Genomic DNA, 13,576 nt, shown 5'->3' on the forward strand with positions numbered 1-13,576 from the left:
AACTCTGAAGAAAAATAAAGGAAAGATAAATTGCTGGGTTCATTCCTCAGAAATGCACTGCACAATTCCAAAATAACTTTAATAGCTGACAACACTTCAGACAGAATCCAACACTGCCAACAAAATAATGGCAATTTGAGATCAGTACACCCTTAGTCGGCCCCTTTGATGCCACCTTCATTAGCAACGGGAACAACGAACCAGCAGCGTAGCAGGCATAATAAAACACTGCGTGTATGTGGATTTTTAAAATCAATTTATCAAAAACACATCAAGTAATGCCGCGGGGCCACATACTTTCAGATTTCTGCAATGACGGGGTCCAAATCCAGCAATGTCTTTGGTTCCTTTTTCATAACTTGTAAAGAATACTACTGTAGTGCCCTATGTAGTGGCGCTGTCATCCCGTACTCCGGAAACACAGCCGCGTGAGTAAATTGCGGCGCACAAAACTGACAACTGTCTACCTCCGTAGCCAGCGGTTGAACCTGCTTCACGTGTGGCCACCTCGAGGTCACTTTCAACAGTACTGTCGAAGTTTGCGTCGCGACGCCCGGCCTGAGTCGCCGAAATTGTTCCAGAGGAAGACGCTGAGAGTCATGAACATTCTTACTGTTCACACTGATAATTAAGCGTACGGGTGTCTACTTTTATGTCGGGGTTCAACCTGCTTCTCTGGCATCACCCCGGCGCATCATAAAATTTTTAGTGGACACTGGCTCAGCTGTATAGATAATGAAAGAACAAAGCTTTCAAAACATTTTCAGAGACCAAGTTGAGCTGAAGAAATCGCAACCAACATTACTGGATTTTTCACGTCGAAAAATTCCTGTGCGTGGACAGTTCCCTGCCCTCACTGTGCACAAATCGGAAACAGCTGTAGTGACCTTCCACATTACCAAAAGTGGAACATCACTTCTGGGTATTGATGCCGTACAAGCTTTTGGTCTCCAGATTGTGGGCACAGAATTACACTGCCTTACTATGGCCAAACATTGACACAAACCAAGTAAAACGTTGACACAAGGCCCCAAAATGCATCCACAGCACTCAAACAAGTTGTCACCGCCCACCACAAAACCACGCCAGTCTGAAGAAATAGTCTCTGGTGACGTCTGTACATCAAGATGAACTGAGACAAGCGACAGTGGAGGATAACACTCTCCGAGAAGTTTCCCGTTACGTGCAGACATCGTGGCCGCCCCACAAGAATCGGGCACCTAAGCTGACTCCATACTATGAAGTCCAAAAGGAGTTGACAGCAGTTGATGGCATGCTCTTCCGTACTAAGCGCATCGTAGTTCCTGTCAAACTCACAGCGACTTTTGTCCAGCTGGTTCACAAATCCCACCCTCGTATCGTGAAAACCAAACAATGCCTATGAGAGAAGTATGATGGCCAGGGTTAGGCAAACATGATGAAACAGCTATCTGCAGTTCCATTTGTCAGCACGCGGAAAAAAGTGCCAAGATCTCACCCACACCACTTCAGCCAATTCCTCTTCCTGACAAACCTTGAGACAAGATAGCTATTGACGTTGTTGCTCCTTTTCAGCGTGCACCTGGAGACTACCAATTTGCCATTTCAGTACTTGATTATTTTTCAAAATGGCCAGAAGTGGCTTTTTGCACTGACGTTACCACTCACACGGTGACGAAGTTGCTTCTAGCACTCTTCGTACGTGAGGGTTACCCTACTGAAATAGTGTCTGTTCACGGTCGACTTCACATCAAGGGAATTTGAGTCCTTCCTTGAAGACCGTGGAATCAACCACATCTTTTCTGCCGTGTACAACCCACAGGCAAGTGATCTCGTTGAGATTTGATCGTGTACTGAAGTCATACATTCAACTGGCTCTGCTGGAGCAGCGTCCAGTGAAGGAAACTGTGACTGAGTACTTGGGAGTATACAGAGCCACCCCTCGCAGCACCACCGGTCTCTCCCCGGCCGTTCTTCTACATGGCCGACACATGAGAACTTCTTTGGACGTCATTGGTCAGCTAACAGCTAACTTCAGCACAAATCCTTCACGGGAGACGAGTCCGCTCGGAAAAAGAGTCGCAGAGTGTGAACGAAAAAGTAAGGCATACGCTGAACAACAGCGAGCTGCAAGAGTCCCCAAGTTCCAAGGTGGCACCTACATACGAGTGAAGAAACCAGTTCCTGGCTCCAAATTATGGACCACTATTAAAGATCCTCAAAAAAATTGGCCGCTGGTCCTTCTATCTGGAAGACGGTAGAACTTGGAATGCTTCACAGCTATCAGCGGTACCAAAAGAGGCATCACCAGGGCAAGAAACTAAGGACCACTCTTGCACGTACAACATGCCCCCGTTGACGGACTACCAAAGTAGAGCTGCACCATTGAAGACTTGGATCACTGCACCTGGGGGTCCGCCACAAACACAATCTGCGAGTTCATCCGCAGATCAACTTGAGTCTTCACGCGCTGTACCACCACATGTTCCACCGAGCCCACCACAGCCGCAAGGTTCGCAGCCACAAAGTCTGGCTCCAGGCTCTGGCGTTGAGGAGTGCAGTGTACCGGTAGAGGGAAACGGACTCAATGCCAGGGCCACCACCTGACCGGCCCAGGAGAAATCGCAGACCTCCAGTGCACTTCCAAGATTACGTGCAGTGATTCGACAGCTGTCATGGCTCATACAGACAGTTACTGTATTGGTGATTTCTGCACACAAACGGTGACCGTATTGGTGATTTGTTCAGACAGGACTGTCTAGTCTAATGATTGTTTATTCCCCGGGAGGGAAAGATGTAGTGGCCCGCAGAAGCACCAGGTCCCGCCATATTATCCGTCGATGCCAACATGTGGTACCACCTCTGTAATATGCGTACGCGCGCGCGCGCGCACGCACGCACGCACGCACGCACGCACACACACACACACACACACACACGATGTGCAGTGCAGTGTATCTGTACAGCCGACATAACTACTTATGCTTACGAACAACCATAGTTCATAGCAGTCATGAAACACTCTATATAACGCCAGCGCATTTGATTACCTGAAAAATATTCGCGCTCATTAATACTGCTTTGTTTGTAAGATACGCAGTCTCAGACGATTGTGTACAGGATAAAAACGCATCGTTGCTCCGATTGTACTACCACCCAGAGCAACCTGCGAAACCACTCCGTAAAGGATACTTTCCGTTGCCAGTAGAGTGAACTAGAATGTGAGTTGTAACACCAGCTACGTAAACCTCACGTTTAACGTCGGGTGAGCCCATGTTCACAGCCAGAAAAAGAACCCTTGTAGCTTGTCACCACTGCTGTCGTAGAACAGAGCCACTCAAATTCCATCAGGGAGATTTTACACAGACACACAACACACCAGCAACAAATGAAGCCAGGACGTTCTCGGCAGGAGATAGGTGACGACGCTCCGAGTAAAAACAGCCCACCACGACTTCCTCACGTACAAATGACGACTTGGCAAGACACACACGGCGCAGACGACTTTAGAGTGCTTTAGAGCCTTATGATGCACTACATTCGTAACAGTTCCTACACAAACTTCGTGGACAAATCGCACACATCAGAAAACGCCATTGTTTCTTTTTCTTTTTTTTTTTTACGGGTGCTTTGTACCACTAGTAGGCGCTCGTGGCGCATCCGCCCCACTTTCGTTAATGCGTGAAACGTTTCGATGCAAATGCTTACACGCGCAGCAATATTTTTACTTTTTATGATTATCCTTATTACTACTTAATGCATAGACGGCTTCTGCGTATTTGTTTTTTGTTTTTTATTTTTGTGTGACGTCACCGGAAGTTTTGGGGTTACGCCGTTTTGGAGACGGAAACACGCTGCGGCCTCAGAACAAACCGTAAAATTACGGCGCCCGCAACCCCACGCCAGCTGTATTTCCACCGTAGACCCTGAAATTGCCTTAACTGTCGATATAATTACTGTTTTCTTTTCAAAAAAACCCACGCTCAAGCTTTCCTTGTATATAAATGGCAACTAATATCTGTATTTACCAATAACTTGGGCATCTATTTCGCAACGCGTTTTTATCAAGGTGGGTGTCACTTCAGGAACTAGCTTTTCCCTCGGACGAACATGAGACAGGAAAGTGCTGCACGGCGAGCCCGACCGTCGTATCTGCACTCCGTATCGGTGCGCGTTCTACTGGCCGGTGACGGCACGGGTGTGCACGCCTTCAACTTTGGTTGTTTTGGTGATTTGACTACCATTGATTTATCTACCGGATGAAGAAATACTGCGAAGTAGTGAAGGTAAGTGACTACTAGTGAACTTTGTTTTCTTGTTATATGTATTTATCGTAGCAGAGTTGCTCTCGAACTGCGGTCCTCGTAAGCGGTTAGCCCTAACGATTTCAGTGGCTCGCTTTGTGCGTTGCGCAGATCTGTCGGTACACCTTTGTACCTGGCTACTGCGTGTGTAAACAGAATCAATTCTCGCGCAATTTCTAGCCCTGTGTTTGGTGAAGTGTGTGTGTCCTGTTCTGTTTTTCTAGCCGAATGTTTTGATATGAAATGAAATAAGGGAAGCTGGAGGCTGCGAATATTTGTGCATGTGCGAATATAAGTGCGTGTATGCATTACACGCACATCGTGTACTTTTAGCGTGATATTATGTGCGCTTGGTTTTTGTTTCGTTTCAGCGGATGCCGTTTTTTTCGTTATAATAGCTTTAGGTTAAAAAACGTGCACAATAAATTGAATTATTGCCGTGCGTGTAGCATTATAATAAAATAATAAATCGAGTGATTTCCGAGCGTACAGGTTTAGATTAAAATGCCATCTCGATGTTTTTTTTCGCGTTTCGATTGAATGATTATGTTTTTGAACGCTCAGTTTGGTCGTGAAATGTTGGAATGAACAAAGTGTATGGAACCCGAATTTATTTGTAACGTCAGAACTACACGCATGTCGTAACTGGTAGCGCTGGTTGCGCTTCGTACTCTTACTGTAGCATCGCAAACGTAAATTAACCATTCAGAACCAAGTAAAAATATTCAAGAATGGCTGTTAAATTTCTCTCACTTACGGAATTTCCAGCCTAATGAATTTTAGTGTGCAACAGATCTTGGTGATCAGAGTAACGCAGCATTAGGGATTTCGCAGGTTTAAGGCAGGGTATGATTCTGGTGTCTGGCCTGTCGTTTGCTAATAACTTACATGTTGCAGGCTGCTGACTGGTGCAACTTGCATTCAAAATGACTTATTTTTGCGGCCTACTTCAAGGACCGAGGCTGTTTCCTCATCGGGCATCGCCGACTGTTTGGCAGTCTATGCAAAAGTGGGTGAGTACGTTTGTTTTACGGTTTTTACGGACCTCGTCTTGCTGTTACATGCACAGCGGAATTTCAGTAATCTGAAGTCGTCATTTTTTCGCTAGGGCCTCTTTAGAAGGTGCTTAAGTAGTCTTACACCAAGGCCGTTTTTGGTGACTATTTGTGCAGATTAGATTTTTTCCGACACAACGTAGCACTGCGAATGCTTGATGTAGATTTACAATATAAACAACACAAGGTACGAGCTGACTCTCATTTGTTTATTGCACACTAAATGTATGTATGTACTGAACTTCTGTGGAGACGCAGATGTGCTGCTGAACCTCGAATGATGCCAACCATTTCGAGAGGTTCTTTCGGCCACGGCAGCCAATTTGGGAATGAAAGAAAGAAAACCAAAGTGCCGGTACTTCACTACTGCACCTCTCAAGACCAACTATAGCTTCAGCGCGTAGAACCCCCAAGTTGAATTTATAAAGACAGATCACCCCTCTTGTCAACCGAAGCAGTGCGCGTAAGGATAAAACACTTCAATATGCATGAAAAAACTTCAAACCGATTCAACTTAACAGTAGTGCCCTGCTGAGCATCCCTTCATAAAAGCTTAAATGACCTTGTGGGCTGGTTGGTATCTGCTTTGCCCTAAAATCCTAGCCCCACTGAATTGCTCATCACGATTGCACGCCCCACAGAGGGGAGAAAATGGGGGGCAAATGTGCGAAATCGCAATTTTACCTGTCGCAAGTGGTCAGTGCCGATTTCGTTGGCTATATCATTAATGCATTGTGTGACGCAAAGAGAGAAAAATAAACCTTGGTTCAACACCTTACACACATTTTTTTCTTTTGGATGCACATAGGGATGTTGGGAAGAGGCGTTGCCTGTTCGAAATGCCTGGCATTATTGAAGCATTTGGGCAGCAGTGCGATATTTCGGTGCATATATACATTCTTTGTGTTGATGAACAGCTGAGAATTAGCACTTGTTCTTGTCCTGTGTTTTTGCAATTGTGCGCTTAGGTCCAATTTTCATGCTGTTTTTTTTATGTTTTACAAGCGGCAATTTGCCTATTAACATATTCTTTTGCTAGAAAACGTTTTCAAGCAAGTTATGGCTTTTTGCAAAATTTACTTGAAGGATTTATTGCTCGGTTTATTAGGGTTGATGGGATTTGACTACTGCATTTCATGTAAATTGTGAACACTTTCTACTCAATGTTTAGTGCCAGTGTACGTTTGGCTGCTCCAATAAGAGCACGAACAGTAAAGAAAAGGAAATATTTCACATACATATTTGTGCCTGATGAATATTCTGTGGGGGTGCGAAGTTTGGTTGGTTGTAATTGTGAGGTGACGACTTATCCGTAACTGTGCACGTTGATGGGGACATTTTAAACCTGAAAAATTATTTTAAAAATTGTTGTTGTCTTTTTTGCTGCTATTAAAGCTGTAAATATGACAACATGCATTATGGGTACCTGTTGCTGTTCAAACTTCCTTGACAGATCTCTTCATACACAGTAAGCTGTTAGTATAGCTCCAGCTTTGAAATATTTGGTTCAATGCTTATTTAAAAATTTTTGGAGAGAACTCTTTTTTAGGGACTTTCGCGTAGTGTGTAGCAATTGTTGTTTATTCGTCTTCATTGAGTTTCTTGCAATTGTGCATGTCTATATCGTCAGCACAAAACCGACAGGACAGAGGGAAAAGGAAACATGGGACAAGCTCTGAATGTCAACTAAAATAAACTTGTTGGAGTTGCACAAAAATGTATACCCAGCATGCATACAAAAAATGCGAGAAACTTAACCCACTAATGCCCGACGCTTTCATCGGGTTAAATTTTGTTTTTGTGCATCTATTGGCGGCATATGTTTGTGTAACTTGAGAGCCTGTCCTGTGTTTTCTTGTCCCTTTGTGCTGTATGTTTTGCACTATGGAGCTGATTATTTACCAACATTACTACAGTTGTACATTTTGGTTTGTTGGCGCTGCTCATGACAAAATAGTTCACCCCATTGCTCATTTTTGCTCTGCTTTGGCTCACGTCTCCCCACACGGACAGCATCCTTTGTTTTATTTTTGTTGTATTTGGCACCCTTTACGGCAGCACAAGGCAGGTCGTTTTCTGTGCCGCTTAGTCTCTCCTCCTTTCAGCAGTTTTTAACCTGCATTAATTTTTTTGTTGAAACGAACCGAACATGTTTAAGGAAGCTCTGTAACTTTTCTTTGTGCATTTGTGTTTTTCCTTATGTCTGCCCAAGGCCCCCTTGCCAGCATACTAAGCAGTGTTGACATGAACCACGCTACAAATGGTAGTAGGTTGGAAGAGTTTTGCTTATATGTATTTCGTCTTCGGGCTAACTATTATGGAATGTCCACAATAGAATTAGGGTTTTTTTGCAGTGGAAACAGCTGCTGTGGTAAAAGAACATTAATGAAAATTTGCTCGAAGCCGTACAACACTACGAGTTGCTAGCCATAGAACACTATGCATTCAAAATAGCTGATATCTGAGCATAAATTTTCCATCAATTACGGCAACTTGTTTCCTGCACATCGTTCAGAACAGTGGTTTTTAATGTGGAGAGTATTTTGGATTTTTCTCGTCTATCAAAGGAATAAGCGGGGGATCCACATGTTCACCCGCTTAAGCGGGGGATGAAACTTTTCCTCGCACGTCTCAGCAATGAATGAATTTGAGGCATTTGTAAAGGCATTGCAAAATAGCTGGTGGTAATTGATAGAGAGCAGACATCAAAGCTGCACAATAGCTGCTTACAACAAAATAACAATCAGTACTTTTTACAGTTAGTGAGCCTCCGTTGTAGCAGTGGTCCTGTGGACACCTATATTGCCTAAAACGACATCATCAATCTGCTCGTATTTACACGAACGCCGGTCCAACGTCTACAGTGAGCACGGGAGTGGTACGTTCGGCGTCACGCTAACCCGCGTTTTTTTCGAAATGCAGGCCCTGCTTGCTATTTTCGTAACCTTTTCGTCCTGCTGTTCTACATGCTGCCTCGAGCCATCGCCGATTACAGTGTGCCCGAGCAGCTACTGCGCATGGTTCGAAATCAAGCCGGAGTTAGCAAACCCTGACAAGACATTCCTCATGAACCCTTCTGCCTGCTCGCAACTCGACGACCGATACCCCATCCCTTCAGCAACGACATCATCAAGCTGCTCATATTTAATCGAACGCCGGTCCAACGTCTACAGTGGGCACGGGAGTGGTACCTTCGGCGTCACGCTAATCCGCGTTTTTCCCGAAATGCAGGCCCTGCTTGCTCCTTTCGTAACCTTTTCGTCCTGCTGTTCGGCATGCTGCCTCGAGCCATCGCCGATAGCAGTGTGCCCGAGCAGCTACTGCGCATGGTTTGAAATCAAGCCGGCGTGATGAAATCCTGAGAGGACATTCCTCATCAACCATTCTGCCTGCTCGCAACTCGACGACCGATACCCCATCCCTTCAGAACGACATCATCAAGCTGCTCGTATTTAAACGAACGCCGGTCCAACGTCAACAGTGGGCACGGGAGTGGTACCTTCGGCGTCACGCTAATCCGCGTTTTTCCCGAAATGCAGGCCCTGCTTTCTATTTTCGTAACCTTTTTGTCCTGCTGTTCGGCATGCTGCCTCGAGCCATCGCCGATAGCAGTGTGCCCGAGCAGCTACGGCGCATGGTTCGAAATCAAGCCGGCGTGATCAAATCCTGACAGGACATTCCTCATGAACCCTTCTGAATGCTCGCAACTCGACGGGCGATACCCCATCCCTTCAGCAACGACATCATCAAGCTGCTCATATTTAAACGAACGCCGGTCCAATGTCTACAGTGGGCACGGGAGTGGTACCTTCGGCGTCACGCTAATCCGCGTTTTTCCCGAAATGCAGGCCCTGATTGCTATTTTCGTAACCTTTTTGTCCTGCTGTTCGGCATGCTGCCTCGAGCCATCGCCGATAGCAGTGTGCCCGAGCAGCTACTGCGCATGGTTCGAAATCAAGCCGGCGTGATCAAATCCTGACAGGACATTCCTCATGAACCCTTCTGCCTGCTCGCAACTCGACGACCGATACCCCATCCCTTCAGCAACGACATCATCAAGCTGCTCATATTTAAACGAACGCCGGTCCAACGTCTACAGTGGGCACGGGAGTGGTACCTTCGGCGTCACGCTAATCCGCGTTTTTCCCGAAATGCAGGCCCTGCTTGCTCTTTTCGTAACCTTTTCGTCCTGCTGTTCGGCATGCTGCCTCGAGCCATCGCCGATAGCAGTGTGCCCGAGCAGCTACTGCGCATGGTTTGAAATCAAGCCGGCGTGATCAAACCCTGACAGGACATTCCTCATCAACCCTTCTGCCTGCTCACAACTCGACGACCGATACCCCATCCCTTCAGAACGACATCATCAAGCTGCTCGTATTTAAATGAACGCCGGTCCAACGTCTACAGTGGGCACGGGAGTGGTACCTTCGGCGTCACAATAATCCGCGTTTTTCCCGAAATGCAGGCCCTGCTTGCTATTTTCGTAACCTTTTTGTCCTGCTGTTCGGCATGCTGCCTCGAGCCATCGCCGATAGCAGTGTGCCCGAGCAGCTACTGCGCATGGTTTGAAATCAAGCCGGCGTCACCAAATCCTGACAAGACTTTTTTTATGAACCCTTCTGCCTGCCCGCAACTCGACGACCGATATCCCATCCCTTCAGCAAGGACATCATCATGCTGCCCCTAATTAAACAAACGCCGCGCCCACGTCTACCGTGAACACGGGAGCGGCACCTTTGGCGTCTAGCTCAGCCGTGTTTTTTTCCGGAATGCAGGCCCTCCTTGCTATTTTCGTAACCTCTTCGTCCTGCTGTTCGGCATGCTGCCTCGAGCCATCGCCGATAGCAGTGTGCCCGAGCAGCTTCTGCGCATGGTTCGAAATCAAGCCGGCGGTACCAAACCCTGACAAGACATTCCTCATGAACCCTTCTGCCTGCTCGCAACTCGACGACCGATACCTCATCCCTTCAGCAACGACATCATCAAGCTGCTCGTATTTAAACGAACGCCGGTCCAACGTCAACAGTGGGCACGGGAGTGGTACCTTCAACAAGGTATATATAACTGGTAGCGAAGCTTCCATAGAAGCCCATACGTTCAGAAAATGGCGGCTCTTAAGCTGCTCATGGGGCTTAGCGCCATCTGTGTGAGGAGGGAACACTTCCGGCGGAACAAAAAATAAACAAGATGTGACGCAAGATCCGGTCAGACAGTGGCGTCATTTTGGTGGCATTAGCGGGAAAATTTGACTTCAAAATAGCCTTAGCAGGACTCGGATCGCTGAGGGCTCATGTCATTGCCATCTGACGCAAGTTGGCGAGCCCTTGGCTTGTGTGCTTCAAGTCAACACCAGCTTATACTTGTGACTAGAGAAACGGACTTTTGCATACTGTTGTATGATTCGCCTCGGTGTTTATAAAAGCATCTTGCATCTTCTCTGAACCTTTATTCTGTATTCATGCCTTCCACTGCTGTATAAAAGCAATTAGTTGTTTATTTTCAATTGCAGCGGGTGGCAAGCGTACACCCCCCCCCCTTCCCGACCGGAATTTTTTTTCTGCCTTGGGATACAGAGCCCAAAATGACACTTGACCACTCTCCCCGGCACCCCTATTATATAAAAAACGTGCCCACTCCTTACCCCGATACCAATTTCTACCAACGCCACTGCTAAGTTTAATTGCGTCGCACATACGCAGGTTGCCTGCGTGCCTTAAGTATAGATCAAGGTTATATAATGCTAGCTCAGTTTGTGTACTTCTGTTCTAAGAGAAGAAATAACGCATAGGCATGCTATAATCAAGACATTTGAATTTTATTCCAGGATAAACATAAAACAAATTTACCACACTGCACGAAATCAGCACGTATATAATAAGTACAAAATGTTGGTGGGCACTACATGCCTTATGATTTTCCTTACGCGCCGAAAAATTGACTTTACCCGTAACACATACCATTATGAGCAATGAAGCGTCACAGCAGAACTACTTCGAAACAAGAGAAAAAAACTAGGCACTGCATATTGACGCAGAAAACCGGGCCGCAGGAATTCCGATTCACGAAAGTGCAGCGAGCACACTGCAGCTGTCCCGGCGTCTTATCAAGTAGACAAGGGTTTCTACAGAAGTTCACTCAGCATTCACGCCTGCAATTTCCTGGTTGCATTATTAGGCAAGTGTCGCAACAGATAAGTAAAAAGAGGAAAAATAGATCAATGCAAACGAAAGCGACGGCAGTATGTAAAAGCACATAGCAGGAAAGGTCTCGCAGCAGCGCAGCACGGAGCAGCACAACACACTGCGATGGAAATAATGCTTGCGCATACAGGTACGGGAAGCAACGAGCACTACAAGCGTTGTAGTGCAATAGAGAAGACACTGAGATAGACAATTAAAGCGTCTCGTTTAAATTCGAGTAGTACTACGCCGATAAGTCCTAGAGTAATTGACACAACTTTCTCTGAGCCAGCCTGAGGTGAAATCAAGAGATAACTGTGACATAAAGCTTTAAACCCATTTTTTTTCGAAGCACCGCCACGTCCCCTTACACAACCCCCGTGCACATATTAACAGTACAATAGTTTCGTGTTACCTGTAGAAATGAGATGAAAATGGTGCAGTAAAACGCCAGGTGTACGGGAGTTGCTGTTGCAACCTTGTACAGCCCATCGTTTCTGTAGGTACCGACGAAAGCGCTCCGCTCCAACCGTTGGCAGCATCGTCCCGTAGTTCACCGTGCCCGCCGGGCACGGTACTACACGTGTTCACCGACGATACAACGCACCTCGCAACTCCACGCACAGTAAAAATTAGGTGCACACCAAATTAACAAGGAAAAACGAATGCAAATGCGCACCACCAAAACGCGCGAGGGGCGTTTCCTAGCAGACGAACTTTAGGAGCGCCTTTCCGAACACTACAAGGACTGCATCACAGAGCAATGACATGTGCCATTCTTCAGAGAGCGCTACAAAAAAGATTTTTGAGAATGAACAGCATTTTCATAAATTATTTACACACTGTGCCTAAATAAATGTGATTCAGAAATAAATATAGTTCGTAAAATATAAATGTTGTTTTATTGTTGAACAAAACTTGGTTTTTTGTTACCAGTGTTTGTTCCCTCCTCACCTAGTCGCGCTTCAATCGCCACTCCCATAAGCCCCATGCTGATGTCGCTGGCAATAGGTTCTGAACCGCTTTTTGCCCGAACCTTCGCTACCATTTATATTTACCTTGCCTTCGGCGTCACGCTAACCCGCGTTTTTTCCGAAATGCAGGCCCTGCTTGCTATTTTCGTACCTTTTCGTCCTGCTGTTCGGCATGCTGCCTCGAGCCACCGCCGATAGCAGTGTGCCCGAGCAGCTACTGCGCATGGTTCGAACTCAAGCCGGCGTGATCAAATCCTGACAGGACATTCCTCATGAACCCTTCTGAATGCTCGCAACTCGACGACCGTTACCCCATCCCTTTAAAAACGACATCATCAAGCTGCTCGTATTTGAACGATCGCCGCGCCAACGTCTGCAGTGGGCACGGGAGCGGTAACTTCGGCGTCTCGCTCACCCATGTTTATTTCCGAAATGCAGGCCCTGCTTGCTATTTTCGTAACCTTTTCGTCCTGCTGTTCGGCATGCTGCCTCAAGCCATCGACGATAGCAGTGTGCCCGAACAGCTACTGCGCATGGTTCGAAATCAAGCCGGCGTGATCAAATCCTGACAGGACATTACTCATGAACCCTTCTGAATGCTCGCAACTCGACGACCGTTACCCCATCCCTTTAAAAACGACATCATCAAGCTGCTCGTATTTAAACGATCGCCGCGCCAACGTCTACAGTGGGCACGGGAGCGGTAACTTCGGCGTATCGCTCACCCGTGTTTATTTCCGAAATGCAGGCCCTGCTTGCTATTTTCGTAACCTTTTCGTCCTGCTGTTCGGCATGCTGCCTCAAGCCATCGACTATAGCAGTGTGCCCGAGCAGCTACTGCGCATGGTTCGAAATCAAGCCGGCGTGATCAAATCCTGACAGGACATTCCTCATGAACCCTTCTGAATGCTCGCAACTCGACGACCGTTACCCCATCCCTTTAAAAACGACATCATCAAGCTGCTCGTATTTAAACGATCGCCGCGCCAACGTCTACAGTGGGCACGGGAGCGGTAACTTCGGCGTCTCGCTCACCCGTGTTTATTTCCGAAATGCAGGCCCTGCTTGCTATTTTCGTAACCTTT

The sequence above is a fragment of the Haemaphysalis longicornis genome, unplaced genomic scaffold (assembly GCF_048455015.1).
Source record: "Haemaphysalis longicornis isolate Haplotype H1 unplaced genomic scaffold, Haemaphysalis longicornis Haplotype H1 scaffold_4, whole genome shotgun sequence".
In the NCBI taxonomy this organism is placed as follows: Eukaryota; Metazoa; Arthropoda; class Arachnida; order Ixodida; family Ixodidae; genus Haemaphysalis; species Haemaphysalis longicornis.